The following is a 13,221-nucleotide window of genomic DNA, read 5'->3' on the forward strand; positions in this document are numbered from 1 at the left end:
TGAGAGGGGGGTATTGTTTTGAGTGGGGGGAGAGGAGGTGGCGGGGGGGGGGCAGGTGATATAGTGGTGGTGAGAGGGGGTATTGTTTTGAGTGGGGGGAGAGGAGGGGGCGGGGGGGGGGGGGCAGGTGATATAGTGGTGGTGAGAGGGGGTATTGTTTTGAGTGGGGGGAGAGGAGCGGGCAGGGGGGGAGGGGGGCAGGTGATATAGTGGTGGTGAGAGGGGGTATTGTTTTGAGTGGGGGGAGAGGAGGGGGCGGGGGGGGGGGGCAGGTGATATAGTGGTGGTGAGAGGGGGTATTGTTTTGAGTGGGGGGAGAGGAGCGGGCAGGGGGGGAGGGGGGCAGGTGATATAGTGGTGGTGAGAGGGGGTATTGTTTTGAGTGGGGGGAGAGGAGGGGGCGGGGGGGGGGCAGGTGATATAGTGGTGGTGAGAGGGGGTATTGTTTTGAGTGGGGGGAGAGGAGCGGGCAGGGGGGGAGGGGGGCAGGTGATATAGTGGTGGTGAGAGGGGGTATTGTTTTGAGTGGGGGGAGAGGAGCGGGCAGGGGGTGAGGGGGGGCAGGTGATATAGTGATGGTGAGAGGGGGGTATTATTTTGAGTGAGGGGAGAGGAGGGGTCAGGGGGGGGGGGGCAGGTGATATAGTGGTGGTGAGAGGGGGTATTGTTTTGAGTGAGGGGAGAGGAGGGGGCAGGGGGGGGGGGGGGCAGGTGATATAGTGGTGGTGAGAGGGGGTATTGTTTTGAGTGAGGGGAGAGGAGGGGGCAGGGGGGGGGGGGGGGGGCAGGTGATATAGTGGTGGTGAGAGGGGGTATTGTTTTGAGTGAGGGGAGAGGAGGGGGCAGGGGGGGGGGGCAGGTGATATAGTGGTGGTGAGAGGGGGTATTGTTTTGAGTGGGGGGAGAGGAGGGGGCGGGGGGGGGGGGGGCAGGTGATATAGTGGTGGTGAGAGGGGGTATTGTTTTGAGTGGGGGGAGAGGAGGGGGCGGGGGGGGGGGCAGGTGATATAGTGGTGGTGAGAGGGGGTATTGTTTTGAGTGGGGGGAGAGGAGGGGGGGGGGGGGGGGGGGGCAGGTGATATAGTGGTGGTGAGAGGGGGTATTGTTTTGAGTGGGGGGAGAGGAGGGGGCGGGGGGGGGGCAGGTGATATAGTGGTGGTGAGAGGGGGTATTGTTTTGAGTGGGGGGAGAGGAGGGGGCGGGGGGGGGGGGCAGGTGATATAGTGGTGGTGAGAGGTGGTATTGTTTTGAGTGGGGGGAGAGGAGGGGGCAGGGGGGGGGGGGGCAGGTGATATAGTGGTGGTGAGAGGTGGTATTGTTTTGAGTGGGGGGAGAGGAGGGGGCAGGGGGGGGGGGGGGCAGGTGATATAGTGGTGGTGAGAGGGGGGTATTGTTTTGAGTGGGGGGAGAGGAAGGGGAGGGGGGCAGGTGATATAGTGGTGGTGAGAGGGGGGTATTGTTTTGAGTGGGGGGAGAGGAAGGGGAGGGGGGCAGGTGATATAGTGGTGGTGAGAGGGGGGTATTGTTTTGAGTGGGGGGAGAGGAAGGGGAGGGGGGCAGGTGATATAGTGGTGGTGAGAGGGGGGTATTGTTTTGAGTGGGGGGAGAGGAAGGGGAGGGGGGCAGGTGATATAGTGGTGGTGAGAGGTGGTATTGTTTTGAGTGGGGGGAGAGGAGGGGGCAGGGGGGGGGGCAGGTGATATAGTGGTGGTGAGAGGGGGGTATTGTTTTGAGTGGGGGGAGAGGAGGGGGCAGGGGGGGGGCAGGTGATATAGTGGTGGTGAGAGGTGGTATTGTTTTGAGTGGGGGGAGAGGAGGGGGCAGGGGGGGGGGCAGGTGATATAGTGGTGGTGAGAGGGGGGTATTGTTTTGAGTGGGGGGAGAGGAGGGGGCAGGGGGGGGCAGGTGATATAGTGGTGGTGAGAGGTGGTATTATTTTGAGTGGGGGGAGAGGAGGGGGCAGGGGGGGCAGGTGATATAGTGGTGGTGAGAGGTGGTATTATTTTGAGTGGGGGGAGAGGAGGGGGCAGGGGGGGCAGGTGATATAGTGGTGGTGAGAGGTGGTATTATTTTGAGTGGGGGGGGAGAGGAGGGGGCGGGGGGGGCAGGTGATATAGTGGTGGTGAGAGGTGGTATTGTTTTGAGTGGGGGGGGAGAGGAGGGGGCGGGGGGGGCAGGTGATATAGTGGTGGTGAGAGGTGGTATTATTTTGAGTGGGGGGGGGGGAGAGGAGGGGGCGGGGGCAGGTGATATAGTGGTGGTGAGAGGTGGTATTATTTTGAGTGGGGGGGGGGAGGATGGAGCGGGGGGGGGGAGGCGTCAGGTGATATAGTGGTGGTGAGAGGGGGTATTATTATGAGTGGGGGCGGGGGGTGAGGGAGAGAGGAGGGGAGGCTGGTCGGGGGCCGGTGATAAATATAGTGGTGGTGATAGGAGGGGGGCGGGATGGGGGCATTTGCTACAGGAGTGGTGAGTGGGGGTATTGTTTTGAGAAGAGGGGGGAATGTTGTGGTCAGGGGTGGGGTGGGGGGGTGGGGGTAGGGAGGTCGCAGAGGGCTCGTAGTGGGGGTGCGAGGTGGGTCAGTAGTCACGGGACGGCTGACCTTGGCAGTGACTAGCGAGGTTAGTAGTCACGGGACGGCTAAGCTTGGCAGTGACTAGCGAGGTCAGTGCAGGTCATGTTATCGTCACGTGTATGTCCGGCTGCGGACAAACACTGAGCTGATCGAGAACTGTAGGCTTATTTTAGCACTGGCACCATACCCACCCACAGGCACTACTCACACCGCGCCAGTAGGGGTATACTGAGAGAGTGCCACGGAACATTAGTCATTGTTAGATAGCGCGGTCACCAAACTGCTATACACAGAGTGTCAATAAAGAAACGACTGAGCTGACCAAGTGAAACCAGAACAGTGCTACAGTCAAACCTGTCTATAACGACCACCCAATGACCGACCAAAAGTTGTTATGGACAGATGGTCGCTATGGAAAGTGAATTTTATAGATGAGAAATACTTTTTCTGGGTCCCTTAGCGGAATGGGCGTTGCTGGCACTCAGGGAGGTAGCTGCTATAGACAGGTGGTCGCTATGGAAAGTGAATTTTATAGATGAGAAATACTTTTTCTGGGACCCTTAGCGGAATGGGCGTGGCTGGCACTCATGCAGGGAGGTAGCTGCTATAGACAGGTGGTCGCTATGGAAAGTGAATTTTATCCCCGAGTACGCTAGTACTTGGGCTCAGCAGACTTTAATTGTGTGTCTGTCTGTCTGTCTGTCTGTCTGTCTGTCTGTCTGTCTGTCTCGACTTAACAGCTTATTACTGGGAAGCTACTGGGCGCAGTTCGTTCAAAAGTTGATACACTAACTTGATAATAGGTCCGATTGATCGTATTAAAACTTCATAATGTTACCTGGGACCTAAATGCGAAATAATCCACAAAAACGACTCTTGGCGGTGGGCGCAATTCGCGGTGGGATAGAAGTGCTGTTCGGCTAATAGAACAGCCAGCCAGTTGGTGGCTTGGTGGAAAGCACGTCCGCCTATGGCCAAAGTGATCCGGGTTCGATTCCCGGCATGGGCGATCTATTTTTTTATTTTATTTTTTTTATTAAATTCTTGTTTACTATTGTTTATCCCCGAGTACGCTAGTACTTGGGCTCAGCAGACTTTAATCGTGTGTCTGTGTGTGTGTGAGTCTGTGTGTGTGTGTGTGTGTCTTTCTCCACTTAACAGCTTATTGCTGGGAAGCTACTGGGCGCAGTTCGTTCAAAAGTTGATACACTAACTTGATAATAGGTCCGATTGATCGTATTAAAACTTCATAATGTTACCTGGGACCTAAATGCGAAATAAACCACAAAAACGACTTGGCGTAGGACGAATTCAAACGGCAACAGCCAGCCTCAGAACAGCCTGCCAGCACCGAATAGCCTTAAATTTCACTGAAAGAATTGTCAGAGTTGGTGGCTTGGTGGTAGGCACGTCCGCCTATGGTCAGAGTGATCCGGGTTCGATTCCCGGTATGGGCGGTCTTTTTGGGTTTTTTTGTTTTGTTAAATTCTTGTTTACTATTGTTTATTATGAACGTTTTAATGTTTTATTTTACTCTAATAATTTTTTTATTGTGTAAAATAAATAAATAATATATAATATATATATACAGAATTCAAGAAACTCTTTTTCCTCTGCACCACTCCACACAATGAAGGCTGGAAAACTTTTTAAAACTTAAAAAAGCTTATTTAAACAACACAATAAACACAATGAAGAAGGCCTGCGGGCCGAAAATTTGGATTTAAAAAGATGCGACATTCTGGCTTGGTTTTGGACTTTTTATTGTGTTGTTTATATATATATATTTTTTTTTTTTTTTTTTAAATCCACGTGCACAAGACAAAAAACTTTCATACTGGGGGAGCGAGCCAGTCTGAAGAGTACTCGGGTCCAGCGCGAGCGTTTTTTTTTTTTATAGATGGGACCCTTAGCGGAATGGGCGTTGCTGGCACTCAGGGAGGTAGCTGCTACAGACAGGTGGTCGCTATGGAAAGTGAATTTTATAGATGAGAAATACTTTTTCTGGGACCCTTAGCGGAATGGGCGTGGCTGGCACTCAGGGAGGTAGCTGCTGTAGACAGGTGGTCGCTATGGAAAAGTGAATTTTATAGAAGAAATAATTGTCTTGGACCCTTAGGATGGGCGTTGTGGGGAGATGGTCGCAAAGCAAGTTCGATTGTACATTGTACCTCTGGGTAAAAATCTCCCAATGAGATGTGGACAATAGAGGTCAGTGAAGAGAGAGAGAATCTTAACAAGTGAAACACACACACACAAACACATACACACACACACTCATACACACACACTGGCACACACACACACACACACACACACACACACTCTCTCTCTCACACTCACACACACACACTCTCTCTCACACTCACACACTCGCACACACACACTAACACACTAACACACTAACACACACATTTTCGTACTTAGATTTAGAACATCTCAGAGAACATGGTATTGAAGAGAGAAACTCTTAAAAACGGAGGATTTTAAACCAGGGCTCCACAGTACTGGAGAGCAATGTTTACACTGGGAGAATACTACGGAACATAAGCGGCATGGAACTTATAGATAACGTGGTCGCCAAACTGACTAAATTTACTAAGGGTCACATGGACAAAAACAAAGAAAAGACTAAGTGAGAGCAGTCGTACTATTGCCAGTACCCTGGCTGCATGCCCAGTCACCCGCACAGCCGGTCAACGTTTTGTTATCATGGCACGTGATCGACAAGAAGAAGAAGTTATCATGGCACAAAGCGACTGGAGCAAGTAGTAGCCCGAGGTCAGAACTGCTGACACATTACGACAGCACTCTTGTGCCAAAAGTGAATACCACAAAGATCACAGAAATCTGTGTTGTCAATACTGTTAATTACAAAGAGTGCTACTCTTGTACCAATTGCTTGCGGAGAGAATAGGATCAAGAGGTTTGGGGCCCGGAAGAAAGTGTATCCAAAGAACGATCAGATCGCTTGTAATCATCCCTAATGATCCTGAACTGAAAGCATTTCTGAATCATTAGATATAGTGCAGGGCGCTTGTAAAACAACTGAGACTTTGGACGCGAGTGTGAAGGAATAGTGCACAAGAAGTGAAAATTATGAAGAAAAAAAGTTATTTGTTTTGTAATCATCAGTGATGATAACTAAGCAGATCGCTCTAGATAAAAGAATCGAACATTGTTGGGCGCTGTGGCGTGGTGGTAAGACGTCGGCCTCCAAAGCGGAAGGTCGAGGGTTCGAATCCCGGCCGCGGCCGCCTGGTGGGTTAAGTGTGGAGATTTTTCCGATCTCCCAGGTCAACTTATGTGCAGACCTGCTAGTGGCTTATCCCCCTTCGTGTGTACACGCAAGCACAAGACCAAGTGCGCACGAAAAAGATCCTGTAATCCATGTCAGAGTTCGGTGGGTTATAGAAACACGAAAATACCCAGCATGCTTCCTCCGAAAGCGGCGTATGGCTGCCTAAATGGCGGGGTAAAAACGGTCATACACGTAAAATTCCACTCGTGCAAAAACACGAGTGTACGTTGGAGTTTCAGCCCCGATAAGGTTGGTTGGTCACTTATTGTTTTCTCTTGTCTCGAAAAACCAGGAGGTCATTCGAGATCAATTCAGCATCGATCTTATTCTCTGTTTTGGTCTCCGGCCACCAACTCTTTGTTTGGCACTGTTAGATTTACGAATGTAAGCTCGTGCCTTTGACGATGTTACTGTCTTTATATAGTCGTAACTACCTGTTGCAATATAAATTGGTGATGATTTGACAGTGTCAAATCCTTCACTGCATGTCACTTTCGCATAATTTTAGTTTTTCATCGTTCTCGACCGCAATAATACCAAATATGTCAGTATCATACATAATGAAGGTAAGTGGGTGGTGTTTATGTACTCAGTATATGTAATATAATGACAACAATCAATTTGACCTTTTTTTAAGTCTACTTTTGGCGATAGTATGCCGCCATACCGTGCACTGCTACGGACAACTCTCCCACTGCCATTTGACTTGGAGTGCTCAGTACGATTTATCTCTGTTCCTTGCATAACCAGTGCACCCCGTCTAACTCCGTGGCCGACTCAATCTGGGACACTGGGATGTCTAATTAAGGAAACTGACGTCTTCGCCCTCCAGTTTCGCGCCAAAACTAGACAGCAGCTTTTCTATTTATTTTTTTCTTATTCACTTTTTGCTCAGTGATATTTTTCTAGTCACGCCTCAGTTCGGTCAGCAGTATCGACGTTTCCGTAAAGCTGCCTCATCCAGCGTACTGTATTTACTGTGCTTGAAGCCCACACAGCCTTCTGAATCGTCAAAGTATTACATCATCCAGCATTGTCGCAGCCCTCCAATCCCCCCCCCCCCCCCCTACCCCCTCTCTCCAAACCCCAATCCCTCCATCGCCACTTTCAGCGCTCCCCACCTCTACCTCAAGTTCTTCCACCCACCCCACTGACTTCAAGTTCTTCCACTATCCTCTGCCTCAGCGGCACCAATCGTCGCCGCTGCTCACCCTCTCCACCCCCACTCCCTCCCCGGCACTGCCGCCCCCAGCACCGCCATCGCCGCCCCTCCCCACCTTCATCCCACGTCCATCACCATCCACTTGATGACGGTCGACCCCTCCTGTCCCCCATCCCCGAGCACGGGGTAATCTGACTGCACATGATGATCCACGATACCGAATTCCCCACGTATTGTTTTGTTAGCATCCCGATCGGCTATATTTCTTGAGTCGTTAGTCGTGCACATATGAACTCATGAAGATTATGTTCTCAACCTTGGGCAATTAAAAGACTCTGTATTACTTGCAAACAAATGTTACTTGCTCACAGTTTGTTTGTAAAATCGTCATTTGTATTGGAACACTGCTACATTTTCCTCCCAGTCAGTCCAACTCACTAGTACTGAGTTATATAATTACATGTGCTTTTTAACTCGGTCGTCCAACTCGTGTGTGTTTTCAAGCCCAATGTGGCACATGAAGTTAATTGTTAGTGTACATATCTGGGCGGGTAGACAAAAAAATGTTAAACATGCTGTGCTATGAGTACCTGTTAATGGTTTTAGCCAGTAATTATTGCATTTTCCGACAGTGTCACTGAGTACGTTTTTCATTGCACATGTTTAAATAAACACATCATTACAAGGAACCGCTCCTCCTCTCCTTGCGGACCCATCATCAAACATTTCGCTGGTTTGTAGTCACAGCTGAACCGCTCATAACTATGATTTGATGATAATTAAAACTCACGAGAGTCATTTCCTATCCTTTTGATCTGTAAATACACACAACAAGGTCTGACACATACTTGCACCAAAACTATATATGTTGACAACAGATGGCTGAAAAGTGAACGGACAATACAAGACGGAAACGCATTGATACACCCGGTTAATTAGTTAATTAAATGTGTTGTTAATTAAAGTGTGTAAATTGCCAATCTGCTGAGGTCAATTAGTGGTGTTGTTCATCCGTGCAAATAGATTCTTATACCTTAATTTCCGTGGTTTGTGAATAGTCCGTAACAAAACGCACTAAGTTATTCTGAGGGCTTACAAAAATGATGTCACTGAGTGCATATATAATTATATCGTGCCAGTTGTTCGATTAAACTAAGGGAATGAGCTGGCAGTTGTGTGTGTGTGTGTGTGTGTGTGTGTGAGAGAGAGAGAGCGTGCGCGCGAGCGCGTGTCAGTGTGTGTGTGTGTGTGTGTGTGTGTGACACGTAAGTGCGTTTTCGAGAATCCCTGGTTTAATTATACAATGTTAGTCTCCTAATGACGTTTTTCGAGAATCCCTGGTTTAATTATACAATGTTAGTCTCCTAATGACGTTAACAAATATTAAGAATATGTGCCTATTTCGGATTTAATAAGTAGTTTAGCTCTTATGAGTGCAGATTATATGTGTGTAAGTTTGTCTTGTTCATATAGAAAGAAATACACAGAAAGAAATGCATACAAAACAACAGCAAACAATCAAACGAAGAAAAAGAATTGTCTTCCTGCCAAAGGGAGTTAGTTATGAGCGGCTGCAGTGAAGCACGCATCGCCGGCCATCGCGGCAGCATGCTGATATAAGGGATGCAACTCCATACGCTCTGTCACAATTTTGTCGATACATTGTAAAAGTTTCTGCCCTTGCTCTACTACGCTGTTCAAAATAAAACTGATAAAAATGTACATTGTTTATCTCCGTTTCCTAATGCATTTCAAACATTTTGTCGTGAGTTTTTGAAATGTACATCTTGTAGACCTGTCAGTGATCAAATAATGTTCTCATGTTAACATAAAGACCACACCAGTGAGAAGAAGCACCAACACTTGGTTGTTTCCCTTGAGCTACGAAGTCTACGTATGGAGGCTGCTGTGTTTGAATTGGTGTGCACGCACGCACGCTCGCACGTAAACACACACACATACACACACACACACATACACACATATATATATATATATATATATATACACACAAACACACACACACACACACACACACACACACACATACACACTATGATTTTCGATACGGCGGGTTGTGAAGACGGATTGCCGGGAGGTAAACAGAAGCACAATCACAGAAAAGGGGCAAATCAGGGTACAGGGGCAAAGATGAAAGGCACACAAAAACAAACGAAATATAGCAAGAAGCCAACCAACCCGCCAGCCTTGGCATCACACGATTAGGCTGAGCTATGACTGAACCAACCTTCACCCCCCCCCCCCCACCCCCACCCGAAATAAAAACACACACTGAAAATACGTACATCGTTCACTCAGTCATCAACCCATCTCGAAAACAGGGTCACACTCGATGATGTTAAATCGACACGGTGTCCCTTAGAACCTAGTCAGTACATAAACACCACCCACTTAGTTTAAACAATGTTTTATTAAATCAAACATGATACAATAATACAACGATAAGGCCCTTGTCATGGCTAAAAACTGACAAACCAGGTGCTACCACGACACCACCGATGAGGCCTTAATAGTTTGCACGGTGCTCTAATCCTAATCATTTTTGCAGTAAGTATGTCGATGCTCGATAGCACTAGTAGGCACTATTGGTTTAAACCGATGTTTATTCATATTTACATGTTCAGGAAATGTACATCGACATAGGGTGAAGACAACAACAAGCCTACGGCTTATGGCGGTGTCTTCAAACACAGCCTGCACTATTGATTATCTAACTAGGCACTATTGATTATCTAACTAGGCTCTATTGATTATCTAACAATAAAGTGTGGGTTCATCCCCAAACCCACAACCCCATTTCTATACTTTTTACACATTTAAAGGATTATCATTTTTTTTCTAATATTATTATTCTTTTTTCTTATCAATCAATCAATATGAGGCTTATATCGCGCGTATTCCGTGGGTACAGTTCTAAGCGCAGGGATTTTTTTTAAATATTTTTTTTATGCAATTTATATCGCGCACATATTCAAGGCGCAGGGATTTGTTTATGCCGTGTGAGATGGAATTTTTTTACACAATACATCACGCATTCACATCGGCCAGCAGATCGCAGCCATTTCGGCGCATATCCTACTTTTCACGGCCTAATATTCCAAGTCACACGGGTATTTTGGTGGACATTTTTATCTATGCCTATACAATTTTGCCAGGAAAAAACCTTTTGTCAATCGTGGGATCTTTAACGTGCACACCCCAGTGTAGTGTACGTACATGAAGCCCGGGGACCTCGGTTTTTCGTCTCGGCATCCTTTTCACGTCTTGTTGGACTAAATCTGTGTTTTCAGCATTGCAGTGAGTCACAGTAGATGTTCTGTGTTTTCAATGATTCAGTCAAATTCTTAACTAGCAGGCTGTAAACTAAGAACTGATTTTTAGGTTTGATTTTTTTGCAAAGCAGTTGGCTTGTCAGAAAAATACACACAAAAAAACGTGAAAGCACCAATGTCGCAATGAAGGTTGACTTCTCCTTGTAGAGCACCCCGCGGCGGGTAGCTTTTCCACGACTGAGACACTGACTTGAAATGTGCCGGTGGTTGTTGGAAACTTAAACGCATTTCAATCACATGCATCACATAATGTGGGGGAAAATAATTAACTTACTCGATTACAACTGAGACGAAGAAGAGGAGGACCCGTGAGACTTGAACTTGGTGCAATCTGTGCGGCATCGCGGCCAAGGGCGGCGGCAACAACTTATATTTACTGACGCCATGCATCAGAAAACTGAATTTGTGATGAATTTGCAAATTTCCTTCTAAAGCGATGTTCACATAAATAGTACGATCTCCATAAAAACAGTACTTCAACTGAGTATGTCTTCAAGTAGACATGAAACTGAAATAACGCCACTTCTCTAGTAAACAGATAACGTGACAAAGACTGAGAAAATATGAAACATTTCCCTGCTGCTGGTGGTTGTGTTTATTTTTTACATTTATTTCTTAGTAGTTATTATTTCTCTCTTTCTTTCTCCACCTTCGCCCGGCCACACACACACGCATTTTACGTTATTGTTTACGTTCTCCCAGAACGTAAAATCAGAGACTGACACTGATGCTCAGCAAGTACATAGTTTGAAGTTGAATCCCTTGTGCCGACCACAACCACATTCTTTAATTTACGAGCTGATCAAAGTACAGCTACACTTAATAGACATACAACACTCTGAAAATATCACAAAAATATTTCAAACTATTTGATTCCCTACAGCGGAATGTTTTCCTGTCAATTTTTCTCTAAAAGGGACATTTTTACACATTTGCCGAGGGCGCACATCAGAGGTTAGAACAGCCGTTTGTCTTGTCTTTCTCAGTGGCGTGGTCACGTGAAGATCCACTTCCGTTGAAAAAGCATCGTGCATCACTTGGCGAACGCCAGCATCACTGGGGGTGAGATTGCTTCTCGTTTTTGTAATGACCTCAAATATGGTAGTTTGTCGATGACTGGCAGGTCTTACAAGAAAACAATAATCTTGTCGATGGTGTATGTTGTAATTGTGTACGTCAAACATGTAATTCTTAGTCGTCGATAAATATTTCTCTGTTCGCGGGAAAAGTGCGTCGTACTTCCTCGGTAAATGGCGGTGTTACTGCCCCCTTCACAGCCACCACATCATCGGTATTCCTTTTAAGACATCATTTAACGTTTCCTGGTTTTCTCCAATTCAGCAGAAAGTGGCGACACTGTCTGTCAGCTGCCATGACTGGCCGATTGTCGCGAATCAGGAAATTGTTTACATCTTTGAACACGTGGTTCAATATGGCGTTTTGCCAAATATATCATGAGGAAGAGAGTGCGATTATGTGAAGACAGCAGTACTTTCCATTAATGCTTTTCCGATTTTTATCTCCGGGAACAGGTAATGGCAAAAGCCTTTCATCAACCTGTGGTTTTCTTTGTTTCTGTACTTGTGTGCCGTTGTCTCTTCGACACCCTTGCACCATATGTCAGTAAAGAAACATTTAGTATCATTTACATTTTATTTTTAGTTCTCAGCATCCACGTCAATGCCTTTGTTCGACTTGAACACAGACATGTCAAGAAAGTTAAAAACTTCTTTATGCTGATTAATCATGTGTCTTGTTTGTCATTTGTTTAATACCATGATTCTCTTTTAAATGCATCTTCTCAACAGCAGCTTCATGACAGTTGAAATCAGTGGTTGCTATGGCAACGGCTGCCAATGTAGAGCTAACCGGATTCATTTGGGGTTTTTTGACTTGATTTTCTGTCTCTTTTATCTCTTCATTGTCTTATTCCTGTTTTGTCTTGTTTATCACTATTTCTCAGAATTATGTTTTATCTGGATATATAATATATATATATTATAATTTTATAATTGTAACTTTGGATCCTAATCCTATTGTTTGGATTACACAGTATTTTGGAATCCTACTGCTACTGCATTGACACGTTTTCAGAAGTATTTTTGTGTATGCTTTGCTTGCCTCGGTATTAATAGACGAATTCCAAAAGTAACTTTGTATGGGTTGTGTTTGTGAAACTGAAACTTCGTGAAAGAGTGAATACTCTTGCTGTAACTGTTACTGTTTGGGGGCAAGCTCTCGACGACTTGTTTCAGACACACCTCTTGCTAGTGTCTCATTCACTGGCCTATAATCTCACATTCCTAAGTTTGACTGGGTAAAACCAAGAGTAATCACTCCTTCACTACCCATACTAACCCAACAGTTATTTCCGAATATGGTCAATTGGGTTGTATGAGTGGAGTGGAATGATGTCGGATGTATTCATGCCTTTAGTTTAAGGTATGTCCGCAGGTGTGGTTGTGATACACAGTTACCTACAGTTTGGAGTAAACTTCAAAGTTTTGATTTTTTTTCATTACTTTATTCAGTCGCGCTACCCAGGTGTCTGTGTGTTTAGGTGTATCCAGGTTTCCCAATTGCTTCGTTTCCGGCCGATTTATGTGAAGCACGTGATGCGCACAAAAAATATTGGCGGTCTAGACGTGTCGTCTGCGCAATGATCGCGGCGGCTTTCTTGACCGCCATGGACGACCACACACGTTGTGAGATTGGACTGGGTGGCCGAGTGGTAACGCACTTGCGAGAGGTTGCGAGTTCGACCCTGGGTCAGGGCGTTAGCAATTTTCTCCCCCCTTTCCTAACCTAGGTGGTGGGTTCAAGTGCTAG

The 13,221-nt window shown here is 46.4% G+C and overlaps 1 protein-coding gene across 2 annotated transcripts in view; it reads left to right on the forward strand.

The window, feature by feature from the left end:
- Positions 1–11,397: 11,397 nt before the first annotated feature.
- LOC138951702 (serine-rich adhesin for platelets-like) overlaps positions 11,398–13,221 on the forward strand; it is a 58,392-nt gene continuing 56,568 nt past the window's right edge. For both annotated transcript variants that reach the window (XM_070323262.1, XM_070323263.1), the window contains exon 1: positions 11,398–11,454. The gene's annotated coding sequence lies outside the window, so the exon portion shown is untranslated. The remainder of the gene's footprint in view (positions 11,455–13,221) is intronic.

Source organism: Littorina saxatilis, linkage group LG17, assembly GCF_037325665.1.
Source record: "Littorina saxatilis isolate snail1 linkage group LG17, US_GU_Lsax_2.0, whole genome shotgun sequence".
NCBI lineage: Eukaryota > Metazoa > Mollusca > Gastropoda > Littorinimorpha > Littorinidae > Littorina > Littorina saxatilis.